Here is a 23,023-nt window from a genome sequence, read left to right as displayed (position 1 = left end):
ACTGACTGGAAGATCTGAAATGCTCTGGCAGACATCGTGTGTGGGGGTTCCTGGCACTGGCAGGGCTGAGGGCTTGGAGTGTGTGAACTAGGGTGCACTGATAGAGCTTCACCGAGGTCCCTGTACTGGAGCAGCAGAGTGTACTGGCTGCAAGGACTGGGGTGCTCTGGCAGACAGAGTATGTGGGGTTCCTGGCACTTGCACGGCAGAGGGCTTTGAGTGTGTTTACTGTGGTACACTGATGGAGCTTGGTCTGAGGTCCCAGCACTGGTACAGCAGAGGGTACTGACTGCAAGAACTGACGTGCTCTGGCAGACAGCGTGTGTGGGGTTCCTGGCACTGGTACAATTGAGGGCTTGGAGTGTATGAACTGAGGGGCACTGACGGAGCTGCGAGTGGGATCCCAGTATGGATCAGAAATGGGCACTGTCTCGAAGGATTGTGGAGCCCTGGTAGAGCTGGGTGCATAGGCTTTAAGCAATTACCAGCAATCCTCTGCCTTTGCTCTCAGAACACAGGCAGGCACACTTGGTAAAGAAAATCTAAGCCAAGCAAGGGCGGGAGCCAGGCAGCTGAGAGAGGGTGCAGAGAACCCACAAAGACCAAATGTGACCAAGATAACAGCCTGATTTAATGTCTTGTTTACAGCTAAGCTCAGAGGAAGAATGCTATGAAAAGGGAAGCTTCTCTGGACTGGAGCAGAAAACAAAGTATAAAAAGTCCCCTACAGACCAGGTAAAGAGGACAAAGCATACTTATACAGTAGTTGATCCCTGCTCCCACACAGAAGAAGGAGGGCCAAAGAGGCATGACTGACCAGCAAGCAAGGATTTTTAAATGACACTGAAACTAACAAATGAAATAGCTGGAAGCCCACAAGAGAAGTATACTTAAAAGTATGCGAGAGGTCATACGTTTACGCTCCACCTAAAAATGCCATGTTTGGTTATAAAACGAGGGCCCGGATTTATAAGAAAATGATGGAGCACCGGCGCTAAATTTGCTGCCGACCGCCAAAATAGCCACCCTTGCGCTATGGTGCATGGATGGCTTGGCTGCGAGGGAGATTGTTTTTGTGCTGGAAGGTTCACCTTCCTGCAGAAAAACAATCTTCAATGGCCTTTTGCTTTTTCTGTGTGTGCTGCAGAATGCAGCGCACATAGAGCAAAAAACGAGGAGAAATTAAAGCATTTCTCCTCGTTGCGGCATGCTAAATCTGCTCCTGGGGTGGCGTTAGATTTTGGCTCTGCCTCAGGTTTATGAAAACTCGTAAATCTGGGACAGCATCAAAATGCAATGGGTTTTGCTGTGGCATGCCCACAGCAACACCAATTGAATGCCCCTTCTACGCAGAGTGCTGTGTGTGAAGGTGCAATATTTACAAGGTGGCGTTCAGCCACAAAAAGTGGCTTAACGCCACCTTGTAAATATGGTGCAGTACATGGCTCCACTGGAGCGTCTCTAAAAGTGACGCACCCGTGGCGATAGGGGCTTGTAAATCTGCCCTTAGGAGTCTTCCTCCTGAATCCGGTCTGTTGACTTGCAACTTACTGGACTAAGAACCTGTTTTAGAGTTCAGAGGAGACGCCACCCCCATGACAAAGGTGACGCATATTCTGTCTGCCTTATTACAAATGCCATTGAACATAATGCACTTGTAATATGGTGGGCGGGATATTCCGTCACGTTTGTGATGGAGTAACCAGTCTGCCAAACTGTAAAACAAGCCCTAAGTTAGACTAGAACCAAAGGGCTTGTTTGATTGAACATGCTCTACAGAGAAATTTGCAGCACAGTTTCTTATAACAACTTAAGAGGCAGATTCACTTAATTGTTATGCAGCACAGCTATATAAATGTTGCTACACTGCATTGAGTGAAAGGGAGAGAGCAGAACAGCTCCACATCTACTAAAGCACAGTGCTGTTAATCTAAGTTCCCTACACTGGTATAGTTTAGGCACCAAAGCACACACCATTACTGTGTAGTGCACACATGTGTGCATAATGTCAAGTATAGGTTTTGTATTAGAAGGGTATGCCTGCAGCACTGAATACTATGCTTAGAAAATATTTTAAAACTTTTCCATCTTTTCATGTGTGCTCTACAGTGCAGCAGATATGCACAATTGGAAAGCTTTTGAGAAAAGAACATTTTTCTCAAACTTTACACCTACCTCGCGGAAGAGGCAGTTTTTGGCACAAAGTTATGTCTTATTTTTTTTAGTAGATAAGGATTTATATCACAATCAATGGGTGGTTACATGAGATCATACATCTGCAACCCTTGGAATGCCCCCTTGATGCAAAGTAGTGTTAGGTAGCACAAAGCCATATTTTGCTTTACTATAGAGCTACTTTCCACCGCAAATCAGGAATTATGCTGGAAAGTGAAAACCAAAACAGCATTGTGTGCTGGATTGTGTCATTTCTGTGACACCACCCCAGTGCAAAGTGTTAGTAAATCTGCCCCATCTATGTTAGTAAGTGACTGCAGCATATTAAGTCAATTTAGCTGTGCCAGTACAACAAAAACAATTATTGATAGCAGTCTAGGGCACCATTTAGAGAGGGGCTTTGAGGTGGTGTGGGATTGGACTGTTCCTAAAAGCATCAAATATTGCCCCATCATCAGAAGAGCCAAGCAGTAGCCATGCAACTCACTGTCTCTAGAAATGGGAGCCAGAGGAGGAGAAAGCGCCAACACCATCCCCTTGCTCATACCAAGGGTGGAGGATGCAGTAGGGAGAAGGGTGAGCACTGACTGGCCATGCCATACATAAATGCAAAGCTGATTCCCTAGTGTGGAAAGAAGAACCAGAATAATGTAGAACTGGTGGGAGCAAGTCATGTGGTACGGGTCAAAGATGTGGGGAGGAATAAGCACAGAGATGGTAGTTGCTTCTTCCAGGAGTGGGTTGGCCCTCAAGTTTGGAATTGAGGAGACGAGACATGAAGAGGGGTCTTCACCATCGCCTAACGTGATATTTGCAGTGAGAAAGGCAATTTGGAAGGAGGGAGGGAAGAACCAGAGGGGGGCTCGAAAATGAGTGAAAAGGTCACAGTGGCGACAACTCATAGATATGTGGAGCTGCAGGCATCATGCTCAGCATAGAAGGAGAGTGGGGATTGCAAGTTGTAATAGAGGGAATGACAGGAACCAGTGCTTAATTTGTATAAAACAGACGTGCAGTGCCTAAATGTTCTTGTAAGAGGCCACTACTAGTTCAAATGAATGCTGCAGTCTAAATACCAAGGCTGCCTAGCCTTGATGCCATGCATCTTTTCTCCACCGCACTAGACTTCCTTTCTCTTTATCCCTATCTTGAGCTTTCTTTTTATTCCCTGCTTTTGCCCTTTGACACCATTTCCCCATATTTTGCGTTCTCCCTTTTTCTGTCTTTCTCTATCTTTCCCTTTGTCAGAGTCTGATGAAAATTAAATCCTTGTCCCCAGAAATGAATGTCAGTGCAAACCATTGGCAACTGCTGGCACAAATTAAGTACTGAATGGATGGAACATTGAGCGAGAGTGAGACGAGGACCAAGCAAAGGAAGAGAAAGGAAATGTGAGATGATGAAGAGATGAGAATGGGGATTACAACTGAAGGAGGTGCAAGTGTAGGGGTTTGGCAGGGGGTAGGAGGGCGAAGGAAGAACAGAGGCCATATTAGAGGAAGAAAGAGGGGAAGAACAGGACCAAATGGGGAGGAGTATGTGGAAGAAGGGAAACAGGGTGAGGTATGAATTAGTGAGAGAAAGGGGGGAGAGAAAGGGGAACACAACAAGATGATGGACAGAGTGTTGAAACTTTTCAAACACTCACCCCCAGTCACAGATCTGGGTTAAATCCATTGTTCTTTTGCTCACCATGCCACCCCAGTTTGGACCCAGCCATATCCAAATCATTCTTGACCCTGTTGACCCTGTGGATAGAAGGCGACCATCAGTGTGCATGCCTCTTTGCTTGATGTGATCAGGCAAGGAGGTGACACAGCATGCCAGCAAAGAAGGTCATTGAGGCAATGTAGACACACACCAATCTTAAGTGAGTTATGGATGAGCCATCAACTGTTGTGGCCAGATGGACAGTCAGCAATTGCTGAAGGACAAAGAACAGTTACTTAGCTAGTATGGATGATGATGTGGCTCTTCAAATAGCCCCACCCACCTCCCCAGGTGAGGCTTGTCTCACATCTGCACAGTGCCAGGATACCCAACCAGATGATGGTGCGCTCTACTAATAAGCATAACAACATTATGTGATACTTTGAGGATCATGAGTTGGTGTGGGGGAGCAGAGGAGATGGTAAAATGTGATATCAAGTTAGCATTTTGTCAGTGCTCCCACAGAATTTTTCCTTGCTGGTCTATGGATTTTCCTTGCTGGTCTATGAAGCTTGACAAGCACATGTACATGGAAAAATATTTGCTAATGAGTTGTTTGTTTGAGCATTTCTGTTTTTTATAAAGGGTTTTTAGAGCGTGAACAAGGTTGGAGAATGTAATACATTATTTGGACAATTACATTTTTCACATGGCAAAAGTTTTATAGTTTGATGTGGAAGTTGGAGGTGCTGCTGGTACTCAAAAGAACATGGGGGACCAATAAGCTTACGTTATTGTCTATAGAATTGGATCAGGGAAAATGGAGGTAAGGATTTCAAGGGAAAACGTTCAAGTCATATTTGCACTGATTGCATAGGAGCTCAGGATTGAAAAACTGAAATTGGAGTTGAAAGTTTGCTGGGGCATTTAAAATTTGCATGATGTGTGGTGCAGCAGTGACAAAGTTTTGTATTGCAACAGATTTTGTGGTGCCTGGAGCTCAACTGCAACATCATAGAATCAAGCTGAAATTGTAGCTAAAGCAGGTCTGAAAGCATGGCCAGCTTTTCTGAGGAATTTTAATGGCACAAAATTGCAGTCTTTTAGGGATGAAACTGTCATGGCCCGTCAATACAGCAGTTCACTTGCTCTACTCTGTGACGTCACTGAGCGCAAGTGTGCTTCCAAAAATGCCAAACTTCTAGTGCCACGTCCTTATCTCAAGCCCCAAACTATCAATACACTATGTCAAGGTTATCTCAGTCCCGCAAGACCCACAAGCTATCACTATATCAGAGTTATCTCAGCCCACTGAGACTTATCATGTTATGTTTTCTGCAGTTAAAATGTTCATTGCATTGTTGCCCTCCGAGTTATTGGCTTTGTAATTTACACACCCTTAAATTGCCGACAATTAAATTTGCAAAAATCATGCAACATCTCGGCAAATCTCGGTGGCCATTTTTGGAGCGGTCAGTATTTAAACCGTGCATAAGCCTAACACAGGTGACAAGACAAAGGAAAAGCTAGAAATTGCTTTTGAATTACAGTTTAAAACTGATTGATACTTTCTCAATCCCAAGAAGCATTGCAAGAGATTACCCATTGTTGTTCTAGCCAGTGTGGCTCCAGCCAGTGTTAAGTAACATAGTTGAAGAATTGGTGTTTAAACACTTCACAAAGATATCCAACACATAAGCATATAACACACAAATACAATTGTTAACCAAATGTAAAATGTACTTTAATTGCAGTTGTAAAACCTTATGTGTGTGTTATAGATATCCTGACACATTGCTTTTAAAAAAAAGCACATACACAGTGACTCAGACCAAAATCAAGGGTTATTCAAGGCAGACCCAAGTCCACAAAGAAACTTAAGAACGCCCGAGCTGATCACAGGTAGATTCCTACTCGAGTCAAATGAGAATGTTACTGAAAGAGCCATTGGGCTCCAAAACAGGGTTTACACGAATTATGAGATGTTCTTGTCTTTACGTTCATCACTGAGGGATACACATCGTACTTCCAGAATCAAGACCTTCTTTCCTACTCCTCATCCATGTACCTGCTGTGTGCCACTCCACAAGTAAGAGAGTCGGAGGTTAAAGGAGGTGGGTTCATATCATCTCTGCAAGCCATGTTGCGGGCCTTACAATGGTGAGGGACTGGGTGATCAGATCAAAGAGAAACAGAATCAAAAGCACAGACATTCCAGATGTGGCTGGAGGTGGCGCTTTTGGCAGGGGAAGTGGTACACAAAAAATTGCCAGAGATATGGTCACAAGAACAGCAACATCTTCACCCACATTATCAAATCATTTTTTGCTACTGAATTGTATAATTTGTTTTGCTATTACCTCCTTCCATATCATTTTGAATTGGAATTATATATTAAGCGGTGCTATTGCCTCTGATCCTCCATGCTTCGAATGAAGGTCTTAGTATTTAGTACTATTGAGATTGAAACATTGTTACTTTATTTTGGTTTGGACTGTATTGAAGAATGTAATGATTTGTTACCCTATTAACTAGAACTATTTATAATTTGCGTTTAATGCTACTATGCAACCCTGAATATCTGTGAAACATGGCCTTCCTTGTCTATTTCCCATTTATTCCATTGCTATTACAACATTTTGTGGTTCACTTCACTTTGAACTAGCACTGACAGTAGTATGCAATTTGCATAAATACCACAGCATTTTTATATTTGAAGGATTTGTGAATAAATGAAAAATGCTATTTCCACGCCTGATAGGGGGTCGTAGACATTTTTGGTATACTATAAATTAGGTATGGTGAATTTATTTCTGAGGCTTACTATTGCTAGCCCTGACATTGATCTGAAGGTTATGCAACTGTTTTCTGTACTAGCTTTCTTCATTCAAGCATTCGTTTGTACAGTGTTGTATAGTGTTCTCTATGTTCAGCCAGAAATCAATGAAATCTTTTCTCTTCTCACACCCTCACTCCTTAGCCTGGATGGGTCTAGCTTTATCTCTTTGCTGCACCAATACACTTTTCATTTGAACTCATTAGACAGAGAGGTCAGACTAATAAAGGAAATAGGAGACTAAGGGGAAAAAGGTAGATTTTCTAAAGAAGATCTTACAGATTCTAAATGTATTGTCTGCCCTGTATGGTGCCAGGTATGGCCTTTTCCTCAATATGTAGTTCCACTACATCACCAAGTGAATCCATAAAGGTTAATTGAAAAGCAGCTCTATTTTCTCTTTTTGCACTGACACAAGTTGGTTGATACTTAGGTTTTTTTATTGAATTTGTAAAGTAAATTATAATTACAAATCCTAACTATAGTATCACTTTAGCCTTGTTTCTGGGAATTTCTAGTTTTTTTTTTTAAACCTAAAGTAATATTTTAGTACCATATGTAACGCTAACCCCATGCCATGCACAGCCTTTGGCCATGCACAGCGTGCGGTTGACTACAGGGCATGCGCCCAACCCCCTGCCAACTGTGCATAGCCTTCATCTGAATGTAGTTTTATTGCAGCATATGAAATGCATACATGTGCTACAGTGACCCTCAATGTGGATGAATACTAGGAAGAGAGGAAGGGCTATTAAGTCAAAAACACATTGGCAACTCAGGGCCTCATTTACAAGGGTTTGGAGCAGGGCAGTGTCACAAGGATCCTTGCTGTGCTGCCCTGCGGCAAAAGGAAAGGGCAGAAATGTGGTGCATTCCTGTCCTTTCCTCCTGTGGTGGTGCACAATGGGCTGCCATGCCCCAATTCAGGCACCCTTGCAGAGTGCAGCACACATAGAAAGAGGAAAAGGCATGGAGAAATAATGTTATTTCTCTTTGATGCACCTCCCTTACAACGCCTCTTGGGAGGCGTATGCTTTTGATGATTTCTCAGGTTTATGAAATCTTGTTAATCTGGGAATGTGTCAAATGCCATGGGTGTTATGTGGGAACATCAACTGCAATGCCCATGGCAAGCCCCCTATCGCAGTGTGACGCAACGTAGAAACCTACTCTGTGGTGTTGCACTCCATATCTACAAGACCACGAAAAGTCATGCAGGGTGGCTTTACATAGCTTTCTAGATATGGATCGGCAGTGTGCGCTGCCAGGCCATCATAAAAGATATGTTCTGGTGGCAAACAAGGGCTTGTAAATAAGCTCCTTAGTGTATTGGACTTCTGGAGGATTATTTCACAGCATGAGAAAATGATATATATCTATATATCTATAGGAAAATGATGTGCTACTCCCTCTGGGTGGTTTCAGGGCACAATGGCCTGACAATTGAATGACTAGGTGGGATGACTAAAAGATAGTGAGTAAAGCAATTGAGGATGGTAACTAAATTAAGTGATGCTCTGGATGACTTATGGGTCGGCAGACATAAATTCACACACATACACAGAAGCACTTTTATATGAAGTGGGTTGTATTACAAATCTCTTGACAAAGTATACCTCTCCATAGTGACTTAATCATACTTTTCCCAATAAAAAGCCTTTGTATTTTGTGCAAAAGTCAAATAATATTTCAAGGACTATTAACACAAATTGTGTACAAAAATCTTCCTACTACCTTGTTTAATTCTTATAAGTTGCAATACCTTTAACTCAGCTAACAAAATCGCTTACATCTGAAGAAAGTAATTTTGTGTTTTGGATTTTTTTGATTGTTTATTGAACCACTGGCTGGTTCATAAACGGTATATCAAGCTATAAAATATAGAAGCCAAAAATGAAATAAATGCTCTAGCATAAATTTAGGCTGAATGCCTTATCAGTCAAAAACTCTGGACCAGAAGCTAGAGTTTCTAAGATCTACAGTGCAAAGAAGCACCCCAGGGGGATTGCTGGGAATAGCCTCATGTGGATGCCGTTTGACAGCCCTGAAGATCCTGGAGCAAATGTTTATGTGGTGTTGAAGGAAATTGTATCCCTTTAATAATCAGACTAAAGACTATGGGCCATATTTATACTTTTTGACGCGAAACTGCGCTAACGCAGTTTTGCGTCAAAATAATTAGCGCCGGCTAACGCCATTCTGAAGCACCATGCGGGCGCCGTATTTAATCAATGACGTTAGCCGGCGTTAGCCGCCGGCGCTGCCTGGTGTGCGTGGAAAAAAACGACGTACACCAGGCAGCGCCGGCGTAGGGGGATATGGAGCTTGGGCGCCAAAAAATGGGGCAAGTCAGGCTGAGGCAAATTTTTCGCCTCAACCCGATTTGCGCCATTTTTTTCGACTCCCAACCCCCATAGAAATGACTCCTGTCTTAGCAAAGACAGGAGTCATGCCCCCTTGCCCAATGGCCATGCCCAGGGGACTTCTGTCCCCTGGGCATGGTCATTGGGCATAGTGGCATGTAGGGGGGCACAAATCAGGCTCCCCTATGCCACAAAAAAAAAAAAAAAAAAAACACTTACCTGAACTTACCTTAATGTCCCTGGGATGGGTCCCTCCAGCCTTGGGTGTCCTCCTGGGGTGGGCAAGGGTGACAGGGGGTGTCCCTGGGGGCATGGGAGGGCACCTCTGGGCTCCTTCAGAGCCCACAGGTCCCTTAACGCCTGCCTTTTCCAGGCGCTAAAAAACGGCGCAAAAGCGGCCGTACGGCATTTTTTTTTACCCGCCCACTCCCGGGCGTGAATTTTGCCCGGGAGTGTAAATACGGCGCACATGCCTCGGAGTAAATTTTTTAGACGGGAACGCCTACCTTGCATCTCATTAACGCAAAGTAGGTGTCCACGCAAAAAAATGACGCAAACTCCATGGACTTTGGCGCTAGACGCGTCTAACGCCAAAGTATAAATATGGAGTTAGTTTTGCGTCGGAATTGCGTCAAAAAAAATGACGCAATTCCGGCGCAAACAGAGTATAAATATGCCCCTATGCGTTTTCTTGAGATCCATGAGGACACTTCGAGAAGAGACCGCAATCTAACATAACACTATGCAAGATATTTCCTAAGAACATCTTGCATGCCACTACATTCCGGCCAACAGTAAGCTGTGAGGAATTCTTGATGATTGATATGACTTAAAAGCATGGTGATCAGAAGCTGGCTAAGGAATGTAGTATAACCACTGACTATGCAAATGATTTTCATTCAGATGAATGTTATGTAACTATATTTTATGTGGTTATTCTGAAATATGGCATGGTCACAGCTTTCCTGGATCTATGTTGATACCTCAGCTTTAGAGCATGAGTACGCTGGCAGTTCTCACGAGATAAAACCAACTGGGCAGTAAGTATTTCCATAATCAACATTTACACCCACTGGACCTAAAGGCAGGGCGAATAACATATTTGTTTCCTATGCTGAAGTTCTGACGCGCGGTAAGCATCTTGCCCTCGAGTGTGGAAAATACATCTCATCTGATAACCTCTTTGGTCACAGCTAGAGATTTTAGACTTACTCCATTTCTTCACTCAAAAGTTAGCGCAACTCAGGTAATGCTACACCACACCTCCCCCTCCCCCAATTACGGTACCTGTTAGACCTGTCTAGTGTCCCATTTTGTTGTCTTCCGCCAAACATTTTGCCTTTGTGCTCCATTTTTGCTGATCTCGTTTTTTCTGACCTTAGCACTCTGTGCACTTTACCACTGTTAGCCAATGCTAAAGTGTATGTGCTCACTCCTTAAAACATGGTAACATTGGCTTATTCCGAATTAGCATATTTAGTTTACTTATACGTCGGTAGTAAAGTGGTACTCCATGTACTCAGGGCATGTAAATGAAATGCTACTGGTGGGTCTGTATCACTTATTGTGCCACCCAGCTAAGCAGCCCTTTAAACATGTCACAGGACGCCATTGAAGCCTGTGTGTGTGCAGTATTAAACTGCCATTTCGACCTGGCAAAACCCTGTACAGCCTGGAGGGCAGGGTGCAGTATATGTAAAGAGCTGGACATGTAATTTCATGTTTTACATATCCTGATATGAAAAACTCTTAGATTTGTTTTTTTATATTTTAAGTCCTACCTTTCCCATAGGAAAACACCTGAGTTACCTTATTACATTTAATAAGCTGTAACTTCCAAGTAAGATCGGGGAACTTAGGGACATACTTGTGAGTGGTTTGTACCATGCTTGTACCACAATGTTGTACATGCATGGCTCAAACCACTAAGTCATATTTTTGAAGCCTTGCAAAGCCACTTTGCATGGTTTTGAATGGCTACAAAAATATTGAGTAAGGCAACAGAGCGCAAATCGCTGCATCATCTCCCAAGGATTTTGACACAGTCACAGATTTACAAGGACTTGGTAACCTGGGAATGTGCCAAAATATTATACCAACATAGGAGAAGGGTAACAAGGAGAAATATCTTTATTTCTCATTGTCTTTCCTCTTTTTCATAGAAAGAGGAAAATGCCTCTCAGGATTTTTTTGTGCAGGAGGTACCCCTTCCTGCACAAAAGCCATCCTGCCTGCAACGCACCCACCCTTGCATCATGGGGCAAGGGTGTCTGCATTGGTGCCATAAGGGCGCCAGCACAGGGGAAAAGGACAGGCATGTGCCATATTGGATAAATACAATGCATTCCTGCCCTTTCCCTGTGACACACAGCAGTGCAAAAAGGTGACTTGCTGTGTTGCCCTCTGTCACAAGGTCTCTCCTTAATCCGCTATGATATCCACAACACTGTGTAGAGGGTCACTAAGGCGGAGGGGCAGCAAACCGAAGTTGAAGCTATGGCCACATCTTTCCAGTCTGCACTAGCAACACTCCTGCAGCATGTGGGCCTACTAAAAACCCGGGCAGAGTGTCAGTGAGACCGGATCCTTGGGGTTTGTGCCTGTTCCCAATATGTCCACCTCTTGGCAGCTCCAAACTCTACTAGCCGTTATAGCACACAGTTAAAGAATGGCCAAGCGGGGGATGGGGTTTATGTTGGGAACAGCGGGGAAGGAGACCTGTGGAAACAAGAGTTAAGAAGACAATAGCAAAGTCATTCACATTAATCTTCATGAACTTTGTAATAAATATCTATACTTTGAAAACATGACAGATCAAGAGTTTTTTCAATAACATGACCTTTTAGTTCTGGATGCCTGGAAGTGAAAGAAGGATTACGCAAACTTTCATATAAGCATTTCCAGAATAACCTCTTATGCACTGAACCTGGAACTCTCTCAAGTTAGTTCTTGGAATAGTAACTTTGGCATGACAAGAATCAATTAACACATTAATTCTCAAAACATGAACTGTGACAGACTCATGAATGATATTGTAAAGTCATACTCTGTTTTGATGTGAGTTTCAGGATTCAATTGCCCAAAAATTACTATGCATCTTATTGCCAAACTGTACATTAAGATTCCAATATCTGAAATCATCGCGCAACTCTGCTGATCCGAACTGCAAGGGTTAATTGCCAAGAATGAATCGCGCACACTGCCGCTGATTCAACCATCAAGATTCAAATGGCAGGAAATGATTGTGCTGTCTGCTGATCTGAAATGCAAGGGTTAATTGCCAAGAATGAATCGTGCACACTGCTGCCGATTCAACCATCAAGCTTCAAATGCCAGGAAATGATCGCGCACTCTGCCGATCTGAAATGCAAGGGTTAATTGCCAAGAATGAATCGCGCACACTGCTGCCGATTCAACCATCAAGATTCAAATGCCAGGAAATGATCGCGCACTTTGCAGATCTGAAATGCAAAGGTTAATTGCAGAGAAACAATCGCACACGCGATTTAATCAAAAGACCAAAACTCGAAAATCTCTGGAAATGGAGTCAGGGGATTTACCCCGACCTCCGCCTTACCGCCCTGCTTGAGGATCACCAAGGTAATGAGGACAGGGCCTGGAAAAGTCCAAGTAGGCCTCTGGAACAGGAGCCCTGGAAAATGCTGCTGCTCTGCACCGGGATCTCTGAGTAGTGAGCACGTGGAGCTGGGTTCCTTAAATAGACCCAAGCCCCGCCCACCTGCCACATCCAGCCACACCCAGCCAGGCTGCAGGAAAGGCTTGGAAATAACAAATACATTGCAAACAGTATTATTGCAAACAGTATTAATGACATTTCAAAATAAATACCTGCAATGCAAAAAGTTAATATGCAATATCAGTACACAATGCATGAATTATTACATTGCATAATGTTTGTCATCTTGCATTATGTTGCCTGTAGAGCGCACACTGTCCTGGTGTTGACAGTACTCCCCCCTCCCGAATGCGCTCTAGGGCCTGGGTTGTCTGGGTTTAAGCGGTGAAAACACTGCACTAGTCGTGGAGCATGAACGTCAGATGCTGAGACCCATGAGTCATTCTCTGGACCGTACCCTTTCCAAGATATTAGATACCAGAGAGTACGACCTCTAAGATTTGAATCCAAAACCTGTTTTACTTTGTATTCCAGTTCTCCTTGTGCCAGTACTGGAGTTGGTCGAGAGCGAGTTTTCTGGAAAGCTCTTTTCAGGAGAGAAGTATGAAACACTGGATGAATAGGGAGTGATTTTGTCAACTGTAGTTTGTAGGATACTGGATTGATCTGTTGAATAATTGTGTAAGGACCTATATATTTGGGATTAAACATATGTCTTTTCTTGAAGTAAATGTGACGTGTTGAAAGCCACACTCTATCTCCTGGCTTATATTGTGGTCCCTCAAAATGTTTTTTGTCATAATTTTCTTTATACTTTTGTTTTGCTTTGTTCAGATGTTGTTGGATTTGTTTCTGGGTTTGATGGAATTGTCGTATTGTTTCTTATACTGCTGGTGTAAGTGAACTTTCCTGTGGAATTGTGATTGGGAAAGTATCTGGATGATAACCAAACAGACCGAAAAAGGGCGTTGCTCCAGTAGACGTATGATACGAGTTTTTGTAGGCCAGTTCAGCTAACCAAAGCATTGCTACCCAAGAATGGAGTGCTTTTTCAGCGTAAGCACGCAAATATTGTTTCAATGTTTGATTGAGTCTCTCAGTTTGGCCCTCTGTTTGAGAATGGTGACTGGTAGATAATGTAGATGTAACTTGTAGCATTTCCAGAAGTTAGAGGCAAATTGTGACCCTCGATCGTAAATAATTTCTTTGGTAAACCATGATAACGGTCCACCCGATTTAAAAGTATTGTTGCCAATTCACTGGAAGTAGGCAATGTCTTGCAAGCAATGACATGTGCATATTTTGTGAGACTATCTACCACTACAAGTATTACTGAGTGATGTTGAACAACTGGCAGTCCTGTAATAAAGTTTATTGATATGTGTTTCCAAGGTCAGAGTGGAGTTGGGAGAGGATGTAACAATCCTTTTGGTTTTGAATGACTTGTCTTGGTATGGGCACAAACTTCAAAGTTAGTTACCATTTGCTTGACGTCTTTTGTCAGAGCAGGCCACCAAACATATCGTTGGATTAGTTCAAGTGTTTTAGGAATACCTGGATGACCTGCCATAGGTATAACGTGCAACCAATAGAACACTAATTTGCGCAACTTGGTAGTAGGAACAAATAAACATGTATCATGAAAAGGTAGGCCTTGTTTGATTGATCTTTTGGGGTTTGCTTGAGCCCATATCTGCCATTTATCGATGGTGAAAGAATTACGAATATTTTCAAAAAAATCTTCAGTTTTAAGGATGCAAATCATTTTGTCTGGAGCAATGATAGCTCGTGGGGGTTGGATTGTGGGTAACATGGTAGAGTCTTGTCTGGACAAGGCATCCGCTTTGCGATTATCTTTGCCAGGGCGAAAGGTTTCCACGAAATCAAACTCGCCAAAAAACACCATCCATCGTAATTGTCGAGGAGTCAAAAGTCTAGCTGAACTCATGAACTTGAGATTACGATGATCTGTGTATACTGTAATAGTATATCTGGCGCCTAGCAAATAGTGTCTCCACTCTTTAAAGGCATCACGCATTGCTAGAAGTTCTTTCTCAGCAATGACATAATTTTGTTCTGCTTCGTTTAATTTTCGGGACATGTAAGCTACAGGGTGTAGCTGACCGGTATCTTTGTTGCGTTGTGATAACACTGCACCAATTGCCACATCTGAAGCATCTGCTTCTACTATGAATGGACATTCAGTATCTGGGTGAGTCTAGACTAGGGCAGTGGAAAAGGCTTTCTTTAAGATTGAAAAAGCCTTGTCAACTTCTGGAGATCATGCAAATGGTTCTTTCTTTCATAGTAACTTGGTGATTGGTGCCACTGTCTGTGAAGAGAGGTCTATGAACCTACGATAGAAATTTGCAAAACCAAGGAAGCACTGAACGTCTCGAATGGTTTTTGGGATTGGCCAATCGGATAATGCTTGCACTTTTCTTTCTGCCATGACCATACCTCGAGGGATAAGGATGACCTCTAAAAATTCAACGGTGGTAACATGAAATTCACATTTGCTCAATTTGCAATATAAATGATGTTTCCGATGGGCTTTGAGAATCTTTTGAACATGTTGTACATGTTCAACTTTGTTATCAGAATAGATTAGAATATCATCAATATAAACTATTGCAAATAGATCTAAATATTCTCTAAGGACATCATTCAGAAAGAAATGGAATGCTGCTGGAGCATTACAAAGTCCAAAGGGCATGACTGTGTATTCAAATAGACCATATCTAGTTTTAAAGGCGGTTTTCCACTTGTCGCCTTCTCTCATTCTGACTAGGTGGTAAGCTCCTCTTAGGTCTAACTTGGTGTAAATTTTGGCTTTTTTAACTTGATCCAACAGGACAGGGATCAAGGGTAATGGGTATTTATTCTTTATTGTGATCTTGTGTAACCCTCTATAATCTATACACATCCTGAGGTCCCCATTAGACTTGGGAACAAAAAAAAGAGGAGATGCTGCAGGAGACTTGGAAGGACGGATAAATCCATTACCTAGAAATTGGTCTAGATAGTTCCTCAGATATTGATTTTCGTGTTCAGACAGGGCATACACATGACAACTAGGGAGTATAGCACCAGGAGTCAGATCAATTTGACAGTCATAAGGTCTGTGCGGTGGCAAGGTTCCTGCTTCCTTTTCATCAAAAACATCAAGGAAGGATGAATACTGCAATGGCATCTTTTTCAGCAGCTGCGGCTATGTGGGATTTGTGGGAATCTGTAACACTTGATGTTTGAAGACATTTTTCTTTACACTGAAATGAAGAAAATTTGATTTTCCTTTCTTGCCAGTTTATTAAAGGATTATGGTAACTTAACCACGGCATTCCTAGAATAATTCTATACTGAGGAGCATGGATTACATCAAAGATAATTTTTTCTACATGTTTGGGGCCATATTTATACTTTTTGACGCAAAACTGCGCTATCGCAGTTTTGCGCCAAAAAGATTAGCGCCGGCTAACGCCATTCAGAAGCGCCATGCGGGCGCCGTATTTATTGAATGGCGTTAACCGGCGCTGCCTGGTGTGCGTGAAAAAAAAACACGTAAACCAGGCAGCGCCGGCGTTGGGGAAAATGGCGTTAGGGCGTCTTAAAATGGGGCAAGTCAGGTTGAGGCAAAAAAATCGCCTCCACCCGATTTGCGCCATTTTTAACGACGCCCAGACGCCATTTACATGACTCCTGTCTTAGTAAAGACAGGAGTCATGCCCCCTTGCCCAATGGCCATGCCCAGGGGACTTATGTCCCCTGGGCATGGTCATTGGGCATTGTGGCATGTAGGGGGGCACAAATCAAGCCCCCCTATGCCAAAAAATAAATAAAATTATACTTACCTGAACTTACCTGAATGTCCCTGGGATGGGTCCCTCCATCCTTGGGTGTCCTCCTGGGGTGGGCAAGGTTGGCAGGGGGGGTCCCTGGGGGCATGGGAGGGCACCTGTGGGCTCATTTTGAGCCCACAGGTCCCTTAACGCCTGCCCTGACCCAGGCGTTAAAAAGAGGCGCAAATGCGGGGTTTTTTGCCCCGCCCACTCCCGGGCGTGATTTTTGCCCAGGAGTATAAATACGACGCATTTGCGTCGCAGTCATTTTTTTTGACGGGAACGCTTACCTTGCATCTCATTAACGCAAGGAAGGCGTTCACGCAAACAAATGACGCTCATTCCTCATACTTTGGCGCTAGACGCGTCTAACGCCAAAGTATAAATATGGCGTTAGTTTTGCGCCAAATTTGCGTCGAAAAAAACGACGCAAATTTGGCGCAAACGGAGTATAAATATGCCCCTTGGTGTCTTGATTTCCCCCTTTACAGATCACAAACAAGGGGAAGGTCTGCAGAGTCACCGGACCTCCAGCTAGGAGTTTTCCATCTACAGCTTGTATGATCTCTGGTGTTTTCTTCTTTTTACATGGGATTCCCCCATGTTTGAATCAGTTGTGCATCAATAAAATTACCCGTAGCCCTGGAATCTACTAAGGCTTTCCTTAGATAAGTCTTTTGTTTTACCAGCACTTCTAGATCTAATTTTTAATGTCTTGATTCAAGCAAAACCTTTTTTGCATCTCATGAAGGGTCCACGGTTACATCTTGGGTGTTCTAGTTTTCCTGATTGATCTGTGCATTTGCTACAACCTTCTTGATAGGGGTTTGTTTACTTTTTGGTTTTGCTGGACATTCTTTAGCGAAATGGCCCTTTCGACCACAATACAGACATTGTCCGTTCTTTCTACGTAGATCTTTCTCTTCTTTAGTTAAGGGCCGCCTGATGGTTCTTATTTCCATTGGTTCATGATTGTGGTCTCCATGAACTTGTTAGTCTCTATGCTCATAAACACGCCAGGAACTTTTCTCAGTCTTTTTACGTGTTCCACGTCTTTCTGCAAGACGATGGTCTAACCTTAAAACAAGATTTATCAGATCTTGACAATCCGTGGGTTGAGGATCAATCTGTGCAAAAATGTCTTTTAACTCATCTTTGAGTCCTTGATAGAACAGGGCTGATCTCTTTTCCTCAGGCCAGGCCGTTTCTGGTACCAGTCGATTAAAGTTAGCCAAGTAAGAGACAAGATTCTTATTTCCTTGTCGCAATTCTAACAGTTCTCGGTCTGCGGACAGAGTAACTGTTCTTGGATCTAAAACACCTTCAAATTCTCGGACAAAGTCTCTCCAGTTATAAAGCAAAGGATTATCTCGACGCACAAGAGGGATTGCACAGGTGGCTACGTCTCCAGTCAGATAAGAAATCAAGAAGGCCACCCTGGATTGGGAATCAGGGAAGGTGTTTGGTCTACAGGTGAAGTGCAATTCTACTTGAGTCAAAAAGGATTGTACTTTCTGAGGATCACCTGAAAACCTTTCTGGGGGAGCCAAAGGAATGGGTGTGGGAACTGTGAATGATATGTTAGTTGGAGGATTCCCTCCTGAACCTTGAGGAGGAGAAATAAACCTACCCCCACCCAAAGAACTTTGCTCCTTCTTTCCTACTCTGTCTTGTAAATGATCCACCCTTTCTGCTAGATTGGTTGCTATGTTTTTAGATTCGACTACATCCACTTGAAACTGCGTAATTACCTTAAGTAACTCGTCCAATGTGGCCATATTGAAAACCTAGCACAAACCAGGAGGATAAAAAATTTGTGGGCTCACTATTCTGTCAGCGAGACCGGATCCTCGGGGTTTGCGCCTGTTCCCAATATGTCCACCTCTTGGCAGCTCCAAACTCTACTAGCTGTTATAGCACAGAGTTAAAGAATGGCCAAGCGGGGATGGGGTTTAGGATGGGAACAGCGGGGAAGGAGACCTGTGGAAACAAGAGTTAAGAACACAATAGCAAAGTCATTCACATTAATCTTCATGAACTTTGCTATAAATATCTATACTTTGATAACATGAGAGATCAAGAGTTTTTTCAATAACATGACCTTTTATTTCTGGATACCTGGAAGTAAAAGAAGGATTATGCAAACTTTCATATAAGCATTTCCAGAATAACCTCCTATGCACTGAACCTGGAACTCTCTCAAGTTAGTTCTTGGAATAGTAACTATGGCATGACAAGAATCAATTAACACATTAATTCTCAAAACATGAACTGCGACAGACTCATGAATGATATTGTAAAGTCATACTCTGTTTTGATTTGAGTTTTCAGGGTTCAATTGCCCAAAAGTTACTATGCATCTTATTGCCAAACTGTACATTAAGATTCCAATATCAGAAATGATCGCGCAACTCTTCCGATCCGAACTGCAAGGGTTAATTGCCAAGAATGATTCAACCATCAAGATTCAAATGCCAGGAAATGATCGCGCACTCTGCCGATCTGAAATGCAAGGGTTAATTGCCAAGAAACAATCACACACGCGATTTAATCAAAAGACCAAATCTCGATAATCTCTGGAAATGGAATTGGGGGATCTACCCCGACCTCTGCCTTACCGCCCTGCTTGAGGATCACCAAGGTAATGAGGACAGGGCCTGCAAAAGTCCAAGTAGGCCTCTGGAACAGGAGCCCTAGAAAATGCTGCTGCTCTGCACAGGGACCTCTGAATAGTGAGCTTGTGGAGCTGGGCTGGGTTCCTTAATAGATCCAAGCCCCACCCACCTGCCACACCCAGCTACACCCAGCCAGGCTGCAGGAAAGGCTTGGAAATAACCAGTACATTGCAAACAGTATTATTGCAAACAGTATTAATGACATTTCAAAATAAATACCTGCAATGCAAAAAGTTAATATGCAATATCAGCACACAATGCATGAATTATTACATTGCATAATGTTTGTCATCTTGCATTATGTTGCCCGTAGAGCGTGCACTGTCCTGGTGTTGACACAGAGGATGTTGGGGGCAGGTCAAGAAGGAATAATATCTGCATAGTGGGAGTCCCGGAGGAAATGGAGTGACCCTTGCCTACCAACTTCATAACAGAATGTCTCAGTGCGTTGGTCCCGCAGGACTTGTTGTCATCATGCTTTGTGATGCAGAGGGTGCACAGGGGCTCCCCCCAGACCATTTATTGTACGGCTCCTTAACTTTGTGGATAGACATGCTCTACTCTGAGAGACCTGGAAGTGGGGTGAACTGCTCTTTGGGGACCACAAGGTAATGTTCTTTCCTGAATACACATCAAAGGGGCAGCTGCGGAGGCGTAGCTTCCAGGCAGTCAAGGAGAGATGAATTGCAAGCTGCCTGCCTTTTACAGGTACTGTGGTAACTGCAAAGAATATCCTAAATACTAGTTTGGAACTCAGGAAGCATGTAGCTGTGAGGAGAAGCCTGCATTGTGAAGGTATGGATGGTGCTGCGAAGAGAGGACTGCTGCTGCGAAGCGAAGGGTGTAGAAGACTGGAGACAGGTAAGCATTGCTTTCAAGCTAAACAAGGTTAAGCAGGATTTAGTCTGAAACGCTGGCTTTTATAGCCATCCTGAACCAGGTACAAAGAAAAACATGGGGCAAACAGAGGAATTTGTTAGTCATTATTGTAATTGCATGTTTCTCAACTGTATTTTTTCCATTAGGAGGATCAATTAAAGAACCAGCAGTTGTCGACAGTTGACATGTCGTTGATTACCAGGGTAAGGCCCAGGTGGTTGTAGACACTTGACATGTGCTTCCTGGATTACCTGGGGTGAGGCCCACGTGTTAAGAAGTTATCTTGACAACAAACATTGGTCTAGATCTGCTTTAAAGATTGCCATTACGATAATAAATGAGTTGCCAAGTTACACAAGGTTTCAAAGGCATAATATGATTCAAACTGGTACTGTGATAAAAAGAAAATAACAATATCACTGACATCACTCATAAAGAGGGGGATTAAGGCATGACTAAGGCTCCAATAGCCCTGCTCACAGCTAGGCCCTGACAGTCCTCTAGAATGGATTATTTCCTCCTTCCCTCCTCAGACATTGGGTTAGGTACACAGTCCCACATCCTTCTCTGAGTGTTCTCGGATCACTCCCTGGTGTTGCTGACGTTGAGTGGAGGTCACCGAGGAGAGAGGGGACTAGGGCACCTGAAAGCGTGGTGGTTACAAGATTAGGACTTTTGCGGAGAAGATTAGGGGCACCATCACTGAGTATTTTAAGATTAACAAGGGCTTTGTAACCTCCCAGGTGGGAGGCATTCAAGACGGTCCTCAAAGGGTGGGCGTTTTTGTCTATAGAAGGGCGCACTAGATGTAGGGGAGAAGAACTGTTGACTTAGAAGGGGCCCCTGGGGCTTCCCCTACCCATGCGGAGAGCTGCAGGCTGGACCAAGTTAACCTGGACCTCAGCCACATGTTCCTGGACTCCGCAAGGTTGAGTCAGTTTCACATCCTGTGCTGAATGTATGAGATGGGGATAAGGTGGGAAATTTGATCTACAGGCTGGTGATGGTCAATCACCCTTGCACCGTGATTTCCAAACTGTGGACATTGGGGGGCTCTGGTGGAGTGGAAGGCATAGTGCAGGGGCTTTGCTTCCTATTTAAGGGACCTATATATCACTCTGGAGCTCCCACCGAAGAGCAGGATAGGCCCTTAATTCTTGACTTGCCAGTGAGGAAGCTATCAGCCCTGGAGAGCAGAGACCTAGATGGCCCACTTACTGCAGAGGAAATCCAACACGCAATTTCAGGCATACCAACGGGGAAAGCCCCAGTTCACAACGGGATACCGCTGGAACCCTACATACGGTATGCATCCCTGTTGATACCTCACCTACTGGAGTTATATGAGGAGATACTCCTCAGCGGAAGGCTTCCACATGACCTGTGGGGTGCGACTATCATGGTTATCATGAAACCGGACAAACCTACAGAGGACTGCAGGACGCATATCCATCATCAGCCTAGAGGTGAAGATCCTGGCGAAGGTGTTGGCCATGCTCTTGGCTGCGGTAATCCGGTGGATAGTCCACACAGACCAGAATGGTTTTGTGCAAGGAAGGGGCACCCAACCTTGTCTATGATGATTAAATATGGCTCTTGCCTGCTTAGAGGAGCTAGAGGAAGACGCAGGACATAAAGCAGGTTTTTGACACAGTACACTGGCCCTTTCTTTTAGTTGTCTGCCACATGGTGGTATTTGGACCACGATTCAGTCAGTGCGTGTTGATCCTATACACAAACTTGTGGGCCCAGGTTCAAGTTAACGGGGCCTTCTCCGAATGGCTCCTGGTTGAGAGGGGCAGGCAACAGGTTTACCTCATGTCCCCATTATAACTCGTCCTGGTGATGGAGCCTCTGGCACAACTCACTTGAGTGGACACCAGAACGCACAGCTTTGACGGGGCAGATGGGTGGAAGACCGGGTTTAGCTAGACACAGATGACATGCTCCTCTTTGTCAAAAGGCCCCAGAATACCAACCTGAGGCCTATGGAAACCTTAGAAATATATGTAGAGGCCTCAGGACGTCAGGTCAATTGGAATAAATTTACCCTGGTGTCCATACAGGGGGAGGTGGCCGGGGACTGGGTGGATCCTCGACTACGGGTAGTGGGAGACTGTTTCCAAAACTTGGGTATGATGGTAGCCCTGTCAGCACCAAAGTACTGGGACCCAAACATTGTCCTCCTGGTGACTAGAGCACGGAGAGACGTGGACAAGTGGTCCAAGCTGCCATTGTTGATAGCAGGGCAGGGGCACTTTTCAAAATGGTGCCCCACCCCTGTTTCCTATATGTGCTTCAGCACTACCCCTACATCCTGCCACCTACTTTCTTTACTGAATTACAGTCACACATCTCTTCCTTTCTTTGGGCAGGAAAGTCCCCTGTCTGTCTTTTGAAAAATGCTGTTTTTTTCCATTTGGACAAAGATGCTGACAAAGATCTCTCTAAAGGACACTCAGGAAATATTCAGTGTTCACATTTAGAGGGGGGTCATAGGCTGGACCTCTGCTGGAAACAAAGACAGCAGTGCAGCATGGTTCATGGTCTTTTTTCTCTGCGGAATGCACACATGCATCTAGACCCAATGCGGACTGGTGGGCAGCTGTCAGAATTGTGGTTCTCCAATAACTAGCAGAATATTTTTAATATGTAACAATCAGAACCACCACCTGCAGGACAAACTTAAAGTGTCCTGATCCCCATAAATACATGGCAGTGGTGCACACTGGCAACCAACAGCTCAAATTAGATACTGCTGGGATGCATTGGTAATGTTAGCACTAAACCTGTTCAAAATTGTTGGTGGTAATCCTGTTTTCATTGTTGAGAGCCGCCTAAGCTCACTAACACTCTGACATGCCACTTATCTCCCTCACTTCCTTAAATTCAGTGTTGCCTAGTCTAAATATCTCTTGTTTAATTTCTGTCTGATCACTAACACTGTAACGGATTCATACCAAGGTCTT

The sequence above is a fragment of the Pleurodeles waltl genome, chromosome 8 (assembly GCF_031143425.1).
Source record: "Pleurodeles waltl isolate 20211129_DDA chromosome 8, aPleWal1.hap1.20221129, whole genome shotgun sequence".
Classification (NCBI taxonomy): Eukaryota; Metazoa; Chordata; class Amphibia; order Caudata; family Salamandridae; genus Pleurodeles; species Pleurodeles waltl.
This window is presented reverse-complemented; position numbering follows the sequence as displayed.